This window comes from Lathyrus oleraceus, chromosome 4 (genome assembly GCF_024323335.1).
Source record: "Lathyrus oleraceus cultivar Zhongwan6 chromosome 4, CAAS_Psat_ZW6_1.0, whole genome shotgun sequence".
Taxonomy (NCBI): domain Eukaryota; kingdom Viridiplantae; phylum Streptophyta; class Magnoliopsida; order Fabales; family Fabaceae; genus Lathyrus; species Lathyrus oleraceus.
Window position 1 is genome coordinate 83,694,698 of NC_066582.1, and position 19,691 is coordinate 83,714,388.

The window sequence follows — 19,691 nt, forward strand, 5'->3', positions numbered from 1 at the left end:
TATATATATTTGTACCTAAACTAGAAGCAAATAAGGTAAGAAAAAAAATGATGAGAATCAATATGTTGTGTGTTTTTGGTGAATCCATCAATTTCATCTTTGAGAGAAAGAGGTAGGAGTAGGGTTTGGTTTTGATCAAATTTCATCAATTTCTAAGAGAATCAAATACTAATAGATATAGAAGAGTATAGTTTTTTTTTTTTTTTGAATTTTTTAAAGTCATCAGATTTTTTATTTTTTTTTCATCTTTTGGTGGTTGAATTGACTAGCCTATGCTAAGTTTTGAAATTATTGAAAGTACTTACACCATCTTTCTTTTGTCATGATACAAGGAGTGGCTATGAGTTTTTTGGTCATTTTCTCTTTTGGCTTTTCTGTACAATTCAATAGTATTATTAATATACTAGTAGTAGTACTATTAAATGCTACAACTATACAGTGTTATTTGCCTCTACACTATTTACAAACAAACAAATTCAAATATGTAAATCAAGTCACTTCAATCACTATTTTTACTTTCCAAAATAGCCACTTTATTGAATATATATACCAATTTGGCTTCACTTCACATGCATCACTAGTAAGCTATTTCCAACAAAACCATTCTAGGAGCATCTTCAGCTTTTATCAACAAAAAAATATTCCCTCTATTTTAAAATACTGTCGGGTCATTTTTATTTTTTAATCTAACAATGATTATAATTTTTTCAATTATATTTTTAAATTATTATTCTGTATATTATTTTTAATATTTTAATAAAATTAATTTGTGTGGATGATGGTATGGTTGAAATTAGGTGAAAACATACACAGCTTTGGCAGAGAAATATAGCATAATTTATTGAATGAGAGATTAGACAAGTGGTGTCGTTTCAATGTTTTTCTTGTGTACTTTGCATAATCATACAAACTGCAAACTAGATAAGACATCACTCCATAAAATCTGCTGAAATGCTGATCAATTTTGTTAGTTATCGAAAACGTTCATAACCTACGTTATCTTCACAATGCTTTTATTGAAAACTACACATTCCTTAAATATACTAGTATTAAATATTAATGCTTATATTAGTATATAACAATAAAAGCATGGAATCAACTAATCAAGTTTAATAATTTTTAATCTTTTATAATTGTTTGACTTGTGTTTTTTTTATGTGCTTACTAGTTATTCTAGTTATTAGAATATGTACACTCTAAGATATCATTTTCATGTACTTAGCATTTTTGAGTTGTTTCCTCCACACATATTCAAATCATATGAGAGAAGATATTCTTATCTTTTATATAAAAAGAATGTTATCAATATACTCTTTCATATAATATTCTTAAACAACATACAAGTTATAACATAGATCCAAACCTCTCATTCAAAGGAATACACCTTTTATAATAGTAAACAAAGCAATTACTAGTGTGAGGAAGTGTCACGTGGGGTGTGGTTAAAGTGAATTAATGCTTAAAAATTGCTCAAAACTTCAACCAAGATTGTGCTCACCATTTTAAGTAGACGGTTAATGCTTAAATAATTTATTTTTAATATATTGACTTTTATTATTTTTAGTTATAATTTGTATTCGGTCCTTTAGTTTATTAATCAAAATCATTAAGCTAAAATAGATTATATAAAAACATTAACGCTTACTACATATTTGCGTTTATTATGGTCCGTCTTTAACCATCTAATTGAGACATTTGAATTTCCTTCATTCCATCTTCCATCACCATTGTGTTGCATGAAAAGAGGTGGTTCATCCTTCTTTAAAGACCATTTAATTATAAAGTTTCTCGGTTATTGCATCACAAGTCAACTTTGTAATATTAAGTTAGATTCATCCGACAATAAAATGTATTGGAATTGTTAGAATTTTTGGATCAAATTGTAATATTACATGTGTTAGGATCATTATGTAATTAACCAAAATTGTAGTGGTCTAATTAGTAATAAGTTTGTGACTAAGAGCATAAACATTATGAAAGGTAAGATTAATGTGTAGATACTATAAGTCAATATCTAATTTGATTAGGGATCAAATTAGAATATTGAAAACTAAGAAATAACCCTAAGGTTATTTATAGGGGTTATGGTCCCCATTTGTAGACAACGCAAAATTACTTATCATAAATTCTCTTTTCATCCCTATCAGAGGAGAATCAAGGAGCCATAGAGAAACTCTACAAATTGGAAGATCAAATACCTACAAACCTTCAGTGATTCCCAATGACAAACTCAGATACGCTTCCGTTTTTATTCTCTGATTGAATTTTGATATGAATTTAAGGAATACAAGTTGATGGACTATCAACTCATAAGATTAGTTTAGAATTATGTTCTTGATTTCTATATTGATAGTAATCCTAAGGTTATGAACAAATCAAACAACTGACATCAGAGCTACCCATATCTGATTCAATTTGAATTTTGGATTTTTTGTTTGTTTTGATATTAGGGTTCCAAATTTAAGATCCTTTTAACCTTAGTTATGTAAGGATTTTTTTGTTAGACAATAGACTTCGGTCTAGAGGGGGTGAATAAATCACTAGTTAAAAACTTCAACAAAAAACTATTTTAAAATATTTATGGCGAACAGAAGTAACCTGGATCGAATCGTCTAACTTAACCGTTATCAAAAAACTCGGATATGCATATATTGACTCAAGGTGATGATAATGACAACAAATTAATCCCAACATTTTTAATCACAGTCAATTGAGTGCAATGCTACAAGTAGAAACTATTTCCAATGATAAAAACACACAAAAATACAATCGAGTCAAATTATTGAACACCTTGTTTGCAATCGATTTTGTTTCGGATTATGTATGATTTTGTTGATTTGCAAATCCAACCACAACCTAAAGGATTGTGATCACCTTAACAAAACCTATTTCAAAAGGTTTATAAAAAATTTACCAAACATATTGATCGTACAATCGACGAATTCAATAATTTTCAAGTGAAAAATAAAAGATATATCATTTTTTTTGCGTGTATGCATAGAATGAGGTTGAAGATGATGAGAACACTTTGAAATCACAGTTTCATGTAGGTTTATTCTAGAACCTTTACTAGAAATGATGCATGTACGAGGTATATATATATATATATATATATATATATATATATATATATATATATATATATATATATATATATATATATATATATATATATATATATGCATGCAAGTATAAGGCAAAAAGGAATAGAAAACAATGCAATTTTTCAAGATTTTTAATGTATGTGTCGACCTATGCAAGTCATGTGTTGGCACATACGACGCACGTGTCGACTTGTAGAGACGGAACATCAAACAAAAACTTACAGGGTTTAAAAATGACTTACATGTGCCGACATGAAGCTCGTATGTGTCGACCTATAGAAAAAATGGTCTTCTATGTATCGACACATAGACTATTTTTCACATACAAATCAGTTTTTGATGCATGAAACTTTTTCTTTAATGCATGAAACTTTTATTTTGATGCATGAACCTTTTCTAAATCTTTTCCAACATGTTGTTATTCTTATTAATGCTAAGATTTCAAATTAGACTCAGAGATACCGTTTAATATACCTAAAAATTAAAATATCATAGTTTTAATATTATAAAAAATACATCTAACAAAAAGTTGAATTGACATTTTTCGACTTGCCCTATTTTTTCCTTTTCTTATCGCTTAGCTACTTAGAACCAATGAAGATTCAAGTACCAGTTTTAAGATTGTTTATGTCTTGGAACGCGAAAAAAAAGCGTATATAAAGTTTTTAAAGTTACGTCATATACTTTTTGCATTTACTTGAAAATTTTGGTTTCTATTATGTGTGCCAAATAATGATCTAAGCTATTGTATAATATTATAGTCATATTTTGTGTGGATAACATTTGTTTCTACCATACATGTTTCCTATTTCACAAATATTAGGGTAGAATGTTTCTACCTTAGACATATCTGATGATTTAGTCTCATCACTTTGGTTTTTCTGTCAATTGATATACACAAATTAAATTATTTAGATTCAATTTAATTAAATTTAACGGTGTATTTAGATTCAATTTATGTTTAAATTTTGACCGTGGATTGTATTTTTATACAGTAATTTAACCATTTTAAGTAAGTAGTTGAAATGAAAAAGTCGTTAAAGTGACATCTTCTATAGAAATTGTTTATGAAAAATGTTAATTTTTTTCTGGTTTGTGTGTGTAATTGTCCATACAAGTATCAATTGATCCAAATGATAATTGGTGGTTGATCGGTTTTTATACACACTTGTGATGGTAAACATGTGATAATGATAAGATTTCAAATGTGAATAATAAATCAATCCAAAGAGGGGTTTATTATTCAACTTTTTTTATCAATGTTTGACTGTTACAACAAGAGTACCACTAACAGTTAATATTAGTGTCCAAAGACTCGATGTTGATGGTGCATTAGGTATCTTGAGATGTGTTATGTCGTTATTTGAACAAATTGATAAATCAGTTTTATTTTATGTGAGTATATTAAATTTTTTAAATTTTGTTGTTCTTTTTCAGCTACAATTGTTTCAATATCTACTAATCTGAATTCGGTCCTGGTCCTTAATGGGGAAACTTCAAGGACTGGAAAGAGAACATAGAAATTGTTCTTGGCTGCATAGATCTTGACCTTGCATTAAGAAAGGAGCAACCTACTTCTCCTACAAAATCTACCACCTATGAACAGAGGAAATATTATGAGAAGTGAGATTGCTTCAATCGCACGTGTCTCATGATCATTAAGCGTGGCATTCTTAAGGTCTTTAGAGGTACTATATCGGAAGATATAACTAATGCCAAAGATTTCCTTACTGAGATTGAAAATAGCTTTAAGAAAAGCGATAAGGCAAAAATAAGTACTCTTATTCAGAACTTGATTTCCATGAAGTATCAAAGAAATATAAGGGAATACATTATGAGCATGTCAAATATTGTTTCAAAATTTAAGGCACTAAAGCGTGAGTTGTCTGAAGATTTGCTCATTCATTTAATATTACTTTATCTTTCTTCGCAGTTTGGTCAATTTAAGATATCTTATAACTGTTAGAAGGAGAAATGATCTCTTAATGAACTTATTTCATTTTGTATGCGAGAAGAGGAAAGGATGAAACACGATAAGACTATGTTCATTTTGTTAGCACCATTAAAGACAAAGGCAAAAGAAAGAAAAATTATGAGCCCAAAAATGAAGTTGCAAGTGTTCCAGCATATAAGAAATAAGAACATGATGATAATGATTTCTTTTGCAAAGCGTCTGGGCATGTGAAGAATAAATGTCCTAAATATCACACTTGGAGTGCAAAGAAAGGTACATTTCTTACTTTGGTTTGTTCTTAGGTCAATTTAGCTTTTGTACCTAGAAACACTTGGTGGTTAGACTCAGGCGCAACTACTAACATCATTGTTTAAATACAGGGTTTCCTGAACTACAGGAAGCCAAATGATGTTGAAAGATACACCTATGTTGGAGATGGTAAGTCGGCGGAGGTGGAAGCTGTAAGGAATTTTATATTATTATTGAGTACTGGATTTTATCTGGATTTAAAAGACACTTTTGTTATGTCGTCATTTAGACGAAATCTAATTTCAGTTTCTTATTTGGACAAATCAAGTTATTTGTGTTCATTTGGGAATAATATGTTTAAGTTGTCTTTTAATTCAAATATTTTTTGGAACTAGTTCACTTATGTGTCATAATAATCTATATTTGCTTGACATAATAGCTACCTATGATGAATCCTTAAATATGGAAACAAGTGGTACTAAGCGTAAAATTGATAATAATATTCAGGAGCATTATGGCACAATTGCTCTTTTCACATCTCTAAAAATAGAGTTGAATGACTAGTGTCTGATGGATTTTAGATTCCATAGACTTAATGAACTTTGATGTTTGTGTTGAATGCGTTAAAGGCAAACAGACCAAACCAAAGAAATTTGGTGCATATAGAGCGACAAATGTCTTAGAATTAATACGTACGGACATTTGTGGACCATTTCCGACACCTTTTTGGAATGGTCAACAATGTTTTATATCATTCATAGACGATTATTCTAGATATGCATACATATTTCTTATACATGAAAAGTCTTAACCATTGAATATGTTCAAATCGTTTAAGGTTGAAGTTGAGAATCAACTCAACAAAAGAATTAAGAAAGTCAAATTTGACCATGGCGGTGAATATTATGGCAGATATGACGGTTCAGGTGAATAACGTCCACGGCCTTTTGCCAAATACCTAGAGGAATGTGAAACCAGAAATGCCATTATCTTGTGCCTCATATATAAAGTTATAAGGGACGTCTTCTAGGAGAAGATTGTGGCTTTGATACGGGTGAAGCTTGAATGATTGTATATAGCCAAGTATTTGGCTCACATGTTGTGTTTAAGACAACAACTCTACTAATTCTGAATGATAGGGAAAAAAATACAAAGTAGAGCAATTGGAAATTTTTCATAAGATCATTGATCACTCAAAGAATATTGAGGTGAAGATTAATGATGAGGACATGAATTTACTCTTGTTAAGGTTATTACTCATACTCTTTGAGCACTTCAAGGATATCATTCTTTATAGTGAGGAGTGTAATATTACTTTATATAAAATCCAGAAGGATGTAAAATTAAAGATTTTTCAATGATGAAAAATTTGAAGGTTAACGATAATGGTGAATGTTTAAGTGTCTTAAGAGGAGGGCGTAAGAACAAAAATTGTTCTACAACAGATTCCATGATTTTGATGATAACAAAGGATGAAACCAAAAATGGCACCCTAACGAAAAGTTTCTAAGTGTGCAGGGTTCTAAGGAAAGAAGGAAGAAATCATCAGATACATAATCATATCAGATACAAATTATCAAAAGACCAGAAGCATCTGAAGTAGAAACACGTTCAAGAAAGTCTAACTCTGAGCAAAACAGCAAAATATCAGAAGCATCTGAACAAGAAGTACGCTCTAGAAGTTCTGACTCTGAACAACGGTATGTCAAACTCCAGAAACTCTCAGCGCTATCTGAAGAAACCATCACAACTCAAAAGAGATCAACATCAGAAGTTAGATAGTAAGATTCCAAGATCTCCAGAAACACGAAGACTCTGATTATGGAATTGCTAAATAAGGAAGAGTAACGTTAACTTCAAATAAAGTTATGGAAATGGATTTCCTAATACAGAAAGAGACGTTAACTCCAAATTCAAATGAAAAGGAACTATTTTTGGAAAGTAGTCATTCAAGAAGAGAAAGTTGTTTTGGCAACAAGCAACATAAGTTATGGCACTAATTATTATTCAAGAGTTATTATCTGCTATGATTTTTCAACGGATCCTTCTCTTCTATATAAAGGACTGCAAATCAACATTGAGCGAACAACAAGATTTTACTGAAACATCAACACACATAAACACGTTTTACTCTCTCAATCTTCACGAAGCTTTTGCTTAGTACGTGAAACACTTTGTTCTTACTGTTGTAATATTTGCTTATCTTAGAAGCACTCTAGATTACATTGTCTTTCATCTATTGTTTTATTTTCCTCAAGTGACTTTGTGTAGTCTGTATACTTGAGAGGACTAAGAGATCTTTCTCTTAGACGTTGTTTGTAAACAATCTTTCAAGATTAGTGGATTAAGTCCTTGTTGAAGGCGAAATCACCTTGGCCGGGTGGACTGGAGTAGCTTTGTGTTATAAGCGAACCAGTATAAAATCCTTGTGTGATTTTCATTTTGAAAAAGCGCTTATTTTTCCAAAACAATTCAAACCCCCCTTTCTTGTTTTTCTCACCTTCAGAGGGACTGTAAGGAAGCTTTTTTTTCTTTCAAGTTCCAGTTGCCTCAAATGTGAGTGGTTATAAGAGTTCCAGTGCACTAGTGCTCTCAAGTGTGGAGACTGAAAAGAGTTGGGTCATGGACTCAGAATGCTCTTATAACATGTGCCCAATGAATTTTATACTTTTATACTTTTAGGATGAAAGAAGGTGAAGTCGCTCGACTAAGTGACAATAAAGCTTGCAAGATTCGTGTTATTGGTATGGTTTGACTTAAAATGTTCGGTGATCGTGAGTTCCTTCTTCAAAATGCGAGATATGTTCCTAAGTTCAGGAAATATTTATTGTCCATAAGAATGTTTGATGATCAAGGTCTATAGTTTAACATATCGTGTTGAAAAAATTGCATGGTGGAGTGGTCATGGGTAAAGGGTCTAAAACATATGAGATGTATATTATATGGTTCTAGTTTTATTTATCATACATCATTAGATATTGAAGACTTCCATGACAAGAATACATTATGGGATTTAAGTTCAAGGCACATTAGTGAAAAAATAACTGGCAATGTCCTAGATATTGTTTTATAGTACTTTAATGAGTTTTATAAAAATCAATGGATAAAGATGCTTTGGACCGTTTCTTGAATGTTTCTAGGAGTTAGGTTGTCAAAGAGTTTATGGGGTAAAGGTGGTGCCAACATAGCTTACTTGATCAACAAATGTCAATTCACAATAATAAACTTCAAAACACATATGGAGGTTTAGAGTGGGAAATTGATATACTACTCAAATTTGATGGTATTCAAAGCTCTGTTGTTTGTGCCAATCAAGATAGTCTAGCTCAATAGTAATGATTTGTAATGTCTCTTTATTGGATGTCTCAGAGATGGGAAGAGTTATAAATTTGGAAAGTGGAATATGGAAGATCAAACTTCATCATAAGTAGAGATATAAAAGAATTAGAAACTATGGGGGAGAAGACTCAACTTTAGGTGGAGGTTCCTACTACGAAGATTATGGATGAGGATGAAGTTAAGGTATATGATTTTAGGTCCAGTGAGGTGATATTTACAATGTCTATTGATTATCATTTGACTTGTGATATGGTAAGTAGGGAAACTGTACCGTCTCAAGGATATGGTCGTGTTGGTCTTGGTTGTTATGCTTTGAATATGGATGAAAGGTTGCAAAAATTGTATCTAGAGAACTTTAGGGAGACATTTTAAAGTAAAGGGAGTTAACGAAGGCTAAAGGCGGCGAATGGAAAAGGCATTCACTGATGAAGAATCATAATTATGGGCTTGCTAGACTACTTAAGAATGAAAATATGGCTAACTACAAATGGAAGTAAGTGCCTAGATCGAGGTTTAAGAATTTCTTTGACTTGATCATGATTGTTGATTAAAAATTCAAGATTTGGAGAGAACAACAAGGTGGTTGATCGTTAAATTGACATCTACATTAATTTTAAAGTCAAGGTGGAGAATTATGGAGATTGTTAGATATAATTCATAGTTCATAAGTGTTTTTGTTCTAAAGCTATAGGCTTTAGAACCTTACTCAGTGTAGCTGAGAAGTTGGTGCTCAGAACCTTAGTGTTCTCTTTTGAGTTGTAGTTGTTTTTAAGTTTTTAGAAGGTGCATTGCTCAGCTAGCGTAGGTTAGCGTTTTTCCTACGTGGTATTTTTAGTTTTGTATTTAAAGAAGTTGTGTAACAGAATTGCATAATATCATATTTCAGTGAAAAGTTAGTTACATTTTTCTCTCTCTTTCTCTCTTTTCATGTTCATTTTCATCTTCAACCTTGTGCATCAACAATTAGTATATAGAGCTCCGGTTCGATTCACATGGAAGATTCATAGGGAAATAGGAGTGTACGGTGAGACGTGTGTGATTGATTTCATTTCTTGAATTTGAGTTGAATTCACGATCAAAATCGTAACAAAATCGTATTTCTTGATTTTGTGGGATTGAGAAACACGAGTGTTTAGTGAGATCTGTGTGAGTTTCAGTGCATAAAATCGTAGATAAATGGCGGAAACGGAAGCTTGAATACATAGCTTCCAATGTTTTATGGAAATAAATAGAAATAATTGGAATCGATGGTTGATTCAAATGCGTGTGTTGATTGGAGCTCAAGACGTTCTTGATCTCATCAACAACAATTATGTTCCGGTTGCGATGGATGCGACAAAAGCACAGAGAAACGAGAAAGAAAGATCAAAAGGCATTTTTCTACATCCATTAGTGTTTGGATGCGAACATGTTTGAGAAAGTTTTTGATTCGCCAATGATGAAGGCTACATAGGACACACTGTTACGGTGCTACGACTCTGATGCATTATTGATGAAGGTGAAGCTTCAGTCTCTATGTAATCCATATGAGAATATCAAGATGAAAGACAATAAGAAGATACCTGATTACATCTCTAGAGTGATTTTGATCACCAATGAGATGAAATATTATGGAGAAACTTTGTCAGAACAAGTAATCATTGAGAAGGTAATGAGATCTTTTACTTCTCAATTTGATTACATTGTTGTAGCAATTGAACATTTTAAAGACCTAAGCACCATAAATATTGAAGAGCTGCAAAGAAGTATAAAGGCATAAGAGTTGCGTCTGACTGAGAGGAGGACCTCTGAAAGAGAGGTAGAACATGCTCTGAATGTGTCTTCTGGGAAGAGGAGTCAAAAGTCATCTTGGTTAGAAGCCAAGAAGAGACATGATAGTGGTTTTTAGAATTCAGAAGCCTCGAATTCTGATGAGAAGAAACATCAAACAATAAAGGAGAAGTTTCATAAGAAGAAGTTTTAATGCTACTGTTGTAAGAAGTTTGGCCAATTTGTTGCTGATTGTTGGTCACACAAGGAAAGGAAATCAGAAGAACCAAACATACTAGAGGATATTCTGATTATGAACCTATGGTATTGATGGCTTCTAAATCTGATGGTGCGTATTTGGTAGACTGGTGGTATATAGACACTGGCTGCTCAAATCACCTAACTGGAAACAAATAATGTATGGTTGATTTTGACTCTAGAAAGACGACAAATATAAGACGTGATGATGATAAATACATTAACACTGAAGGTATGGTGTAGCACCTCAAATTTGCACCTCCCATTTTGTACATACATTTTCATTTTAGGTCATTAACATTGCATTAACATTTGCATAGTCCATCACATGTCATCAGTCAGACTGATCAGGAGATTCAGTTGTGCAAGCAAGCAAGTGCATTTTCTATGGAATCAAAACCCTAGGGTTGGTATAATGAGTTCATATGATTCAAGGATCATTTTGAAGTGGTTTGGTCAAGCATTGGATGTTCAAAGCTCATCAGTCAATGATCAGTTCATCTGAAACCCTAGAAAGTCAACCAAAGTCAACTGTCAGTTCAATCATGGATTTAAAGGTGGGAGATGGTTAGAGATGCCTCATTCATGTCCATGCAAGTCTCATTTGACATTTCAAACATCAACATGGAAGGATTTGAGGTCAGATGAAAACTTTCCAAAAATAGTAAGTGACCTGTAATTTGGAATTGCCAAAAATGGAAAGGTTTTCTCCTCAAGATTACATCATTAAGCAAGCTTCAAATGAAATTTTGTCCAACATGAAAGTTGAAGATCTTTCTCTCCCATTTCCAAAAAGTCTAAGATCATGAATTTCTCATGTATGGTTGAAGAGATATGGATCAATCATGGCCAAGTGAACATGGAACTTCAAACATGTATAACTTTCAAACCAAAAGGCCAAATGGAGTGGTTCTTTTTGCATTGTTCATGTCTTGACATATACTATCCAAAACATACATCACATGCCATGCATTCTCATCACATAATCATTTGATTTTTCACTTGATTTTTGGAGGGAATTTTCAAATTTAAAATTGGTGCATTGTTTTCACTTTCCACCACTTCCATTGGTTTCCAAGTAAAATTTCAAGTGAACTCCAAGGCATTTTCGTGTACTGTTCCATTCAACTTTCATGCATAAGGTGAATTATCCAAATTGGCATGTGCACTCTCATTTTCCCTAATCCAATTACCAAATGGCCTAAGCATGATTAAGGGATGATTAACACAGCATATATATAGTAAATCATAACTGTTTTTCTGCTAACAACATCACAATTTTCAGATCTAGAATTTCTTCACAAATTTTCTCTCACTTTGTTCTCACGATTTCTTCAAATACATTGCATATTTCTTGATTCATTCTTCACCTGGAAGCATATTTGAGCATTTTTGAAGCAAGATCCAGTGGAATTCGTGCAAGGTGGAAGCATACTTGAAGCTTGATACATCAATGGTGAACTTCAATTCTGTTGGAATCAAGCTCGATTGAACCTCAATTCCTCATCCATTCATTCATACAAGCACTTTGGAGCATCTGTTTGTGTATTTCATGGCCTGAATCAAGCTATTCCAGTTCTGCATCTTCATCAAGGTCAGAAATCGCATCTCTCCATTCTTAAATTGCTTATGCTAGTTTTGTAGATCTTTGAACACTGGTTAGACTGAGCTTTGTTTCATAGAAATCCATGTGGAATTGAGATAGTTATGCTGATTTGAAGATTGACACGTGAAACTTGTGTGCTTCGATCTGTTCATGTTAGTGAGAATTAGGTTAAACCATGCTTGGATTAGTGATGAGTGATGAGAGATGAACGCATTGATGTGCTTGTTTTTGATTTCTGTGAACTTTTGTTCTTGAGCATGAAGAACATGATGAACATGATGAAGCTGATGCGAAAATTTCCAAAAAAACGTGCTTGATCCTCCAAAACCTAATTCCGTAGCGTCTGCATGGCATGTTGATTGGTTATCATTGCTTCACCTTGCCACGTCTGATTAATGAAACGCAGAGTTTCATTGTGTGGCGCGCATTGTTTTAAATCTTGCATCACTTCGAATCCGGTTGGCAGCATATTTTCAAAAGCCATGCATTATTTGTTTTCCCTCCATGTCATGTTCATATGCCTTTGCTTCACATTTTTTTATTTTTTCTTTGACTTCTAAAATTCATATCTAATTGATAATTGCTTCAAAAAATATGAGAACTTTTGTGTTACATCACATTTTCTGTCTATTATTTTTTGGTTATTTTTTCAAAAATTGTGCATGGATGGAAAATATTTTGCCCTAGGGTTTATGAACATGTGTGCATCTTGTACCTTGCCTTGATCATACATTTGTGAAATGCTCAATTCTAATCCAATGCCTATGACATTTTACATGCTTAAACTAGACTTCATGCTGGACATTTTGGTGTTGAGTTTGCATTTTTATCATTTGTGGTTTCTGATTTATGATCATGTGAAGTTAGGTGTGACAATGTGTGTCACACCTTGTGATGTTCAACTTGATTAATTGATTTGCCATGCCAAATAAACTCCAATTGATGTGATTTTTTGTATGATGCTTATTGTGGATGTTGTGAATGCTCATGATTTTTTGTGGAATTTTTGGATTGATTTCTGATTTGATTGAGATTTTTCTTTCTAGACTACCATTTGTGAGCTTTTGAATTGCTTTGAACTTCATGTGTTTGTGAAATGCTTATGCTTTATTCTATGAATGTGAAACTTTGCACACTCTTGCTAGACATGTTAAAGGTTGTTTTGGCTTTGATTTGAGGTTTTTACCTTAATTCATTTCTGTTTTAGGCTTGTGCTAAGTTGGTGTAACATTTGGTGTCCCATTTGAGCTTGTTTTGATTGCCTTGCCTTATACAATTTGATTACCATGCCTATTGTGGTCCAATTGCCCTAATTTTTGGTGTGATGATCATGTTGCGTGTTCTGTTTAGCCATGATTTTTGTTGAGATTAATTGAATCATTTTTGAATTAATGTGCATTTGTTCATTCTGTTGTCTCAATGTGCTTTCAAATTGCATACCTTGCCATGATTGGTTTATGAAATGAATTTGGTTGATGCTATTGACATGGGACCTTTTGGATTATGTTCTTAATTGATTGAGGTTGATTCATGTTGAATTTCATGTTCTGTTTTGAATTATTTCTCCCTCTTTGACCCTAGGCCTTGTCCTAGTGGTTTGTGCTTATGTTTGAGTTTTGTTTTCAGGTTAAGAAGCACATTTGCCATAGTTGATGATGCTCACTCATTTGGATTGATTAATTGGTTTATATTGGTTAACCTTGAGTTGTTTTGTAGGTGGATTTTAGCTCATTTGAGTTGAGCTTGTGCCTTGCACCTTGTTGCATTGCTTGTTTGACTGTATACTGTTGATTGTTGACTATTGGTTGTCTGTTTGATTTTTGTTTGATTGGTATACTGATTGAGTTAGATTTTTTTCAGGTACATTAGTTGCTTAAGTTCTCTTGAACTTGCTGTTGCTTTACTTGGTTGCTTAACCATTTGAGGTATAACTCTCTGACTTCATGTAGTCTGGAAGACCTGTCCTGTTACTTGGGCAAGCACCTGTCTGAAGCCCTCCTTAAGAGGCAATGCTTGTGTTTGTTTATCTTTGTTCCAAGCAGGAAAAGACCTCTTATGAGGCAATTGGCAGATAAAAGAGATGTGCAATCCATCTCCTGCTACTCAGTGTGTCATCCACTTTGCTCACACACCTTGTGTTGATGCATTGTGGATAGTAACCCAGGATCTTTGTTGTGTCAGTCATATGTGGATAGAAGAGTTCCCACTTTCTGAACTCCCACTTTCATTTGTCTGAAGCTCTCCCAGGCCAGGGATAAGAGCTGTGAGGTCTTACCCTCACTTCCCATTTCATCTGCTTCACCCTAACTCTCAATGTTAAGGTTAAGAGCTAACTACACCCGATTCCAGTTGGCTTGTGTTTCACGGCTTAACCTTGTGTGAGCCCACTTTGTTTGTATATAGTGTGTGCTAATTGTGTGTATGTTTGCTTTGCTTGTGCTGTTAGGATAGCTTGCTCCCTGTGCAAGTTAGATAGAAACCTTAACCTAGGACCATGGTGAATTTACATGATAACTATTAGGCTCGAGTTAGTCTCCCTTCTAGTATGTCATTTCCCAGTCTCTGGTTAGGCTAGTCCTTTTTCCCTGAGTAGGGGAACTACGTCGCCCTGATCCTCATACCAGATGAGGTACGTAGGCAGGAGATGAGCTGATCTCTCCGGGCGCCCTTTTTCTTTTTCAACCCCTTTGTGTGTGTTAGAGTCTGACATAAGTCCAGCGATTGGCAGTCGGTTTCCTGTGTGTGTGTTTGTTGGTTCGGAATCTGATGTAAGTCCAGCGATTGGCATTCGGTTTCCATGTTTGCCTGTTTGTGTGGAGTCTGACGTAAGTCCAGCGATTGGCAGTCGGTTTCCTGTTTGTGTTTTCTTTGGCGTGCGTTAGCTGAGCTACGAGTGCTCTGATTCTTCTCTGGTTAGAGAAGATACGTATGCATAGGATGCGACATCCTAGCGAGCACGTTTCCCCCTGTCCTGAACTACGTCGACTCTGATGTCTGTACTTGACAGACTACGTAGGCCTAGGATGCGATATCCTTCCGAGTTCCGCTTCTTTCGTCCTTTTATGTTTGTTTCCGGCATGTGTGCCGTTTGTGAGCAGTTTTAGCAACCTTTCTTCTATTCTTTTGTGTGTGGATCCCATCGAGTACGACGGATGCGTAGGGGTGCTAATACCTTCCCTTCCCATAACCAACTCCCGATCCCATCGTTCTCTGGTCGCGAGACCATGTCTTTTTCAGGTTTACTTCGAGCGTTTCCTTTCCCTCCTTTGGGATAAATAACGCACGGTGGCGGCTTTGTTGTTTTGTTTTCCCGTCGGTTTTTCGCGTAATGCGACATATGGGAAATGTCAAAGTCAAGGTGAAGAATGGTAAAACTGCTCTGATCAAGGATGGTTAGTATGTTTCTGGCATGAAGAGCAATATGATGAGTGTAGGTCAGCTCATTAAGAAAGGTTTCTCAATTACTATGAAGAACAATCTCTTAAAGTTGTATGATTCTGATCAAAAGTTGATTATGCAATATGAGTAGGGAAGTAATAAAATGTTCAAGGTGAATGTGGAGACAACTAAAACTAAATTCCTTATTGCAGAAGGCGCCAAAGGTGACAGTGACCTGTAGCACAAGAGATTGAAGCATCTTAATCTCAGAAGCTTAGGGCATCTAAATTCTAAGAAACTGGTATATGGCATTCCCAAGATTGTGAAGCCTGAGAAGTCATGTGATATATGCATGAAAGGAAAGCAACCTAGATTTCCATTTGCATCAGAAGTATCCCTAAGAGCAAAGCATGCTTTAGAAGTAGTACATTCTGATGTTTGTAGACCATTTGAAGTACCTTCACTTGGAGGAAACAAATATTTTGTGTCGTTTGTGGATGAGTTCACAGGAATGACATGGGTAAAACTCGTCAAGTTTAAGCATGAGGTGTTTGTTGAGTTTCAGAAGTTCAAGGAGAAAGCTAAAAAACAGAGTGGTCAAAAGCTGAAAGTTCTCAGAACTGATGGTGGAGGTGAGTATAACTGTACATAGTTAAGAAAGTTCTGTGAGGAGAATGGAATTGAGCATGAGGTGACTGCTCCATACACTCTTCAACATAATGGTCTTGCTGAAAGAAGAAATATAACTTTTCTTAATAAGACAAGGAGCATGCTGAAGGAGAAGAAGTTGCCTCACACCTTGTGGGGAGAAGCTGTTGCCACTGCAGTATATATGATCAATAGGCGTCCAACAAAGAAGCTGAAGGAAATTGTTCCTTTTGAGAAGTGGACTGGTGATAAGCAAAGTGTGAGTCATTTCATGGTATTTGATTTTGTTTGTTACAAACATGTTCCAGGTGCCACTAGAAAGAAGTTGGATGATAGAAGTAAAGTAATGTTACTAATTGGGTACCACAACATAAGTGCGTATAGGCTTTATTGTCCAGTCACTAATAAGGTGGAATTCAACTGAGATGTTATTATGAAAAAATCATAAGTATGGGATTGGAACGAATCTCAATCCAACTCTGATATAGTGTTAACACCAGAGTTAACTTCCGAAGAGATCTTTGAATTTGAATGGGGTTCTTCCTCTGAAGACGAGTTTGAGTCTGATGATTGTAACACCTCAAAATTTGCCCTCCTCTCTTGGGACTAGCTTAACATATTGCATTGCATTTTTAGGTCATTAGGCATTGCATATTGCATATCATGTGGTTACTTTGTGCAAATCATCCTCACAAGTCTTGATCAGAAGATGAAGAGGTTATGTGCAAGCCAGGGTTTCATTGGACTGGTCATTAATCATCTGAGGATGTGGAGGTCCAAATTAGGGTTTCATGGTTCTCAAGGAGATGGGTCTTCATCTTGGTTGAAGTGATACATCATCATCCTCATGGTCTTGATATCATCCAAGAAGTTCAAGTGATTGATCAAGATACCTTGAGATTAGGGTTTTGACCACTGGTCAACCCTAATCAGTTGCATTGGGCCACTCAGGGCATGGCAAGGAGATGGGGTCTACAATGAATATGGGGATCATCATGTGATTGTATTGAGCTTATGGAGGCTAGGGTTTCATCATTGAGCCATTTCATCAGAGGATTGGGGCTCAGCTTGATCAGTGCATTGCCAAATTCATCTATTAGTTGAAAAGTCAACTGTGGTCAACTGTGTTTGATTTTATGGATTTGGAGGTGGGAGAGAGTTGGATACACTTCATTCATGTTGAAACAAGTTTCATTTGACATGTCAAAGCTCAAGAATGAAGAAAATAAAATCAGGACAAAAATTGCCAAAAATAGAAAGTGACTTGTAATGGAAGTTTCCAAAAATGGAAAGTTTTTCACCACAAAATTACATGTCCAAAAAAGCTTCAAATGGAAATTTGTTCAACATGAAATTTGTAGATCTTGTTCTCACCTTTCCAAAAAGTCCAAGAACTTGAAACTCTCATGTATGGTTGGCAAGTTATGGTCCATTCATTTTCCAAAAAGGCCTATAATCAAAGTGGCATAACTTTCACATGGAATGTCCAAAATGAGTGATCTTTTTATGAGCAAACCCCATTTCACATGTACTTTCATGGTGTATGGTCCAAATTCATCAAAATTGGTCAATGCAAAAAGTCAAATTTCAAGTGGACTTAAGTGTATTTTTGGCATGGCATAGTGAATTTGAGATTTACAAGGAATTTGGACATGAGAACCATTCCAACACACTCCAAATGCCATTTAGAAGTTGTTTGAGCTGTCATCTTGCTGTCACATAGCCAATTTGGAAAGGTCACTTTTGCCCTTGCATTAAGAAATCACATTATGCTAATCTTCCAAGTTTTTGCTAATTGAGATTAAGAAGTGATTAAAGCATTGGTATAAATGGCTAATTGTAACAGAAATGTTAAACACAATCACATTTCTCAAGAACCATAACAAACTTTCCCTCCATTTTTCCAAATTCTCTCAAAAACTTCATCAACATTTTTCAACTTTTCTCCACCAATTCTTGATCAATTTGCACAATTCTTGTTGGATTCATCTTCCACAAACCTCAAGGTGCAACTGTTTTGCTAAATTGGTGCCAAACACTCCAAGAATCGCAACTGTTCATACCTTGCTCATCAATGGTGATTTGATAATTTTCACATCTGGATCGTGCTGGAGCTAAACTAGCTGTTCTATTCAACTTCCTCAACCTTAATCTCGATCTGTTTTGCATCATTGGACCTTGAGAAGCACAAATTCGCAGCTGCCTTCATCAATAGGTCAGTTTTCGAATTCTTCCATTGCTTGAATTGAGCTAGGGTTTAGAAAGGTCTTTGAACATAGATCATCGTGCTATGCTTGGTTTTTGAATTGGTTAACTGTGGAGAGAGTTATTTCAATTTGAAGTTTGATGTGCTTAACTTTAATTGCTCGATCCCGTCGCTACAGTGAGAGTTAGGAGAAATCATTAGCATATTTGTGATCTAGGTTGAGAGACGGTTCCAACGGTTATAAGTTTGTTGATTTTGGTTGAATTTGGATGTTCATGATTTTCTGCATTTTCTGGAATTTGCTTGCTCAAGAACGATGAACAATTGCATGTTTGATCCATTATTTGCCTTGCCTCATTTCAAAATGTGTTTGGTGCCAGTACTATCCAATGAGCGCGTGCCACTGCGTGTATTCAAAGTGACGTCGTTTTGGCCAGTGGCATTAGTATTACAAAAATGCCACTGGCGTATTTAATTTATATTATTATTTTATTTCTTTTTCATTTTATTTTCATTTGATGCCATGAAATTAGAAAAATCATAGAGGATTCATTTCTTATCCAATTTTGGTGAGATTTTTTGCATAATACTTCTGATGATGTGTAGAATTTAATCATGATTTTTGTGGATTTTTTGCACGTGTAGAAAATTAATTGGCCTAGGGTTTGCTTCAATGTGTCACATTTATGTATGTTTTGCCAAATCCTTCATGAAATGATGATGCTTGCAAAGAAATTCATGAAAATGTTTGTGCTTGTTCTGGACATCTTGATGGTGATTTTCATGTAGAGTTTGTGATTTTTGGATACTTGGTTGATTAGATATGATTTTTTGATTAGAGGTGTGACAATTTGTGTCACACCAAGCTAGGTCAACTTCATGATTTTATTTAAAATGCTTAGGGATGTTGATTTGAGCTGAAATTTTGTGTGAATGAGCATTGATAAGTCAAGATTGCATGTGATTTTTGCTGGAATTTTTGATGGAGTTTTCTAATTGATTGATAATTTCCTTCTCTGTTGGCTCATTTGGTAACATTGTGTGATACATGTTGGTAATTCATTTGTGAAATTCTCATATTGTATTGGATGAATGTGAAATTTGGTATGTGGATTGTAGACATATTATAGGTTACTGTGGTTTTGATCCCATTCATTTCTTAATTGTTATCACTGTTTTATGATTTTTGGAAGTTGATGA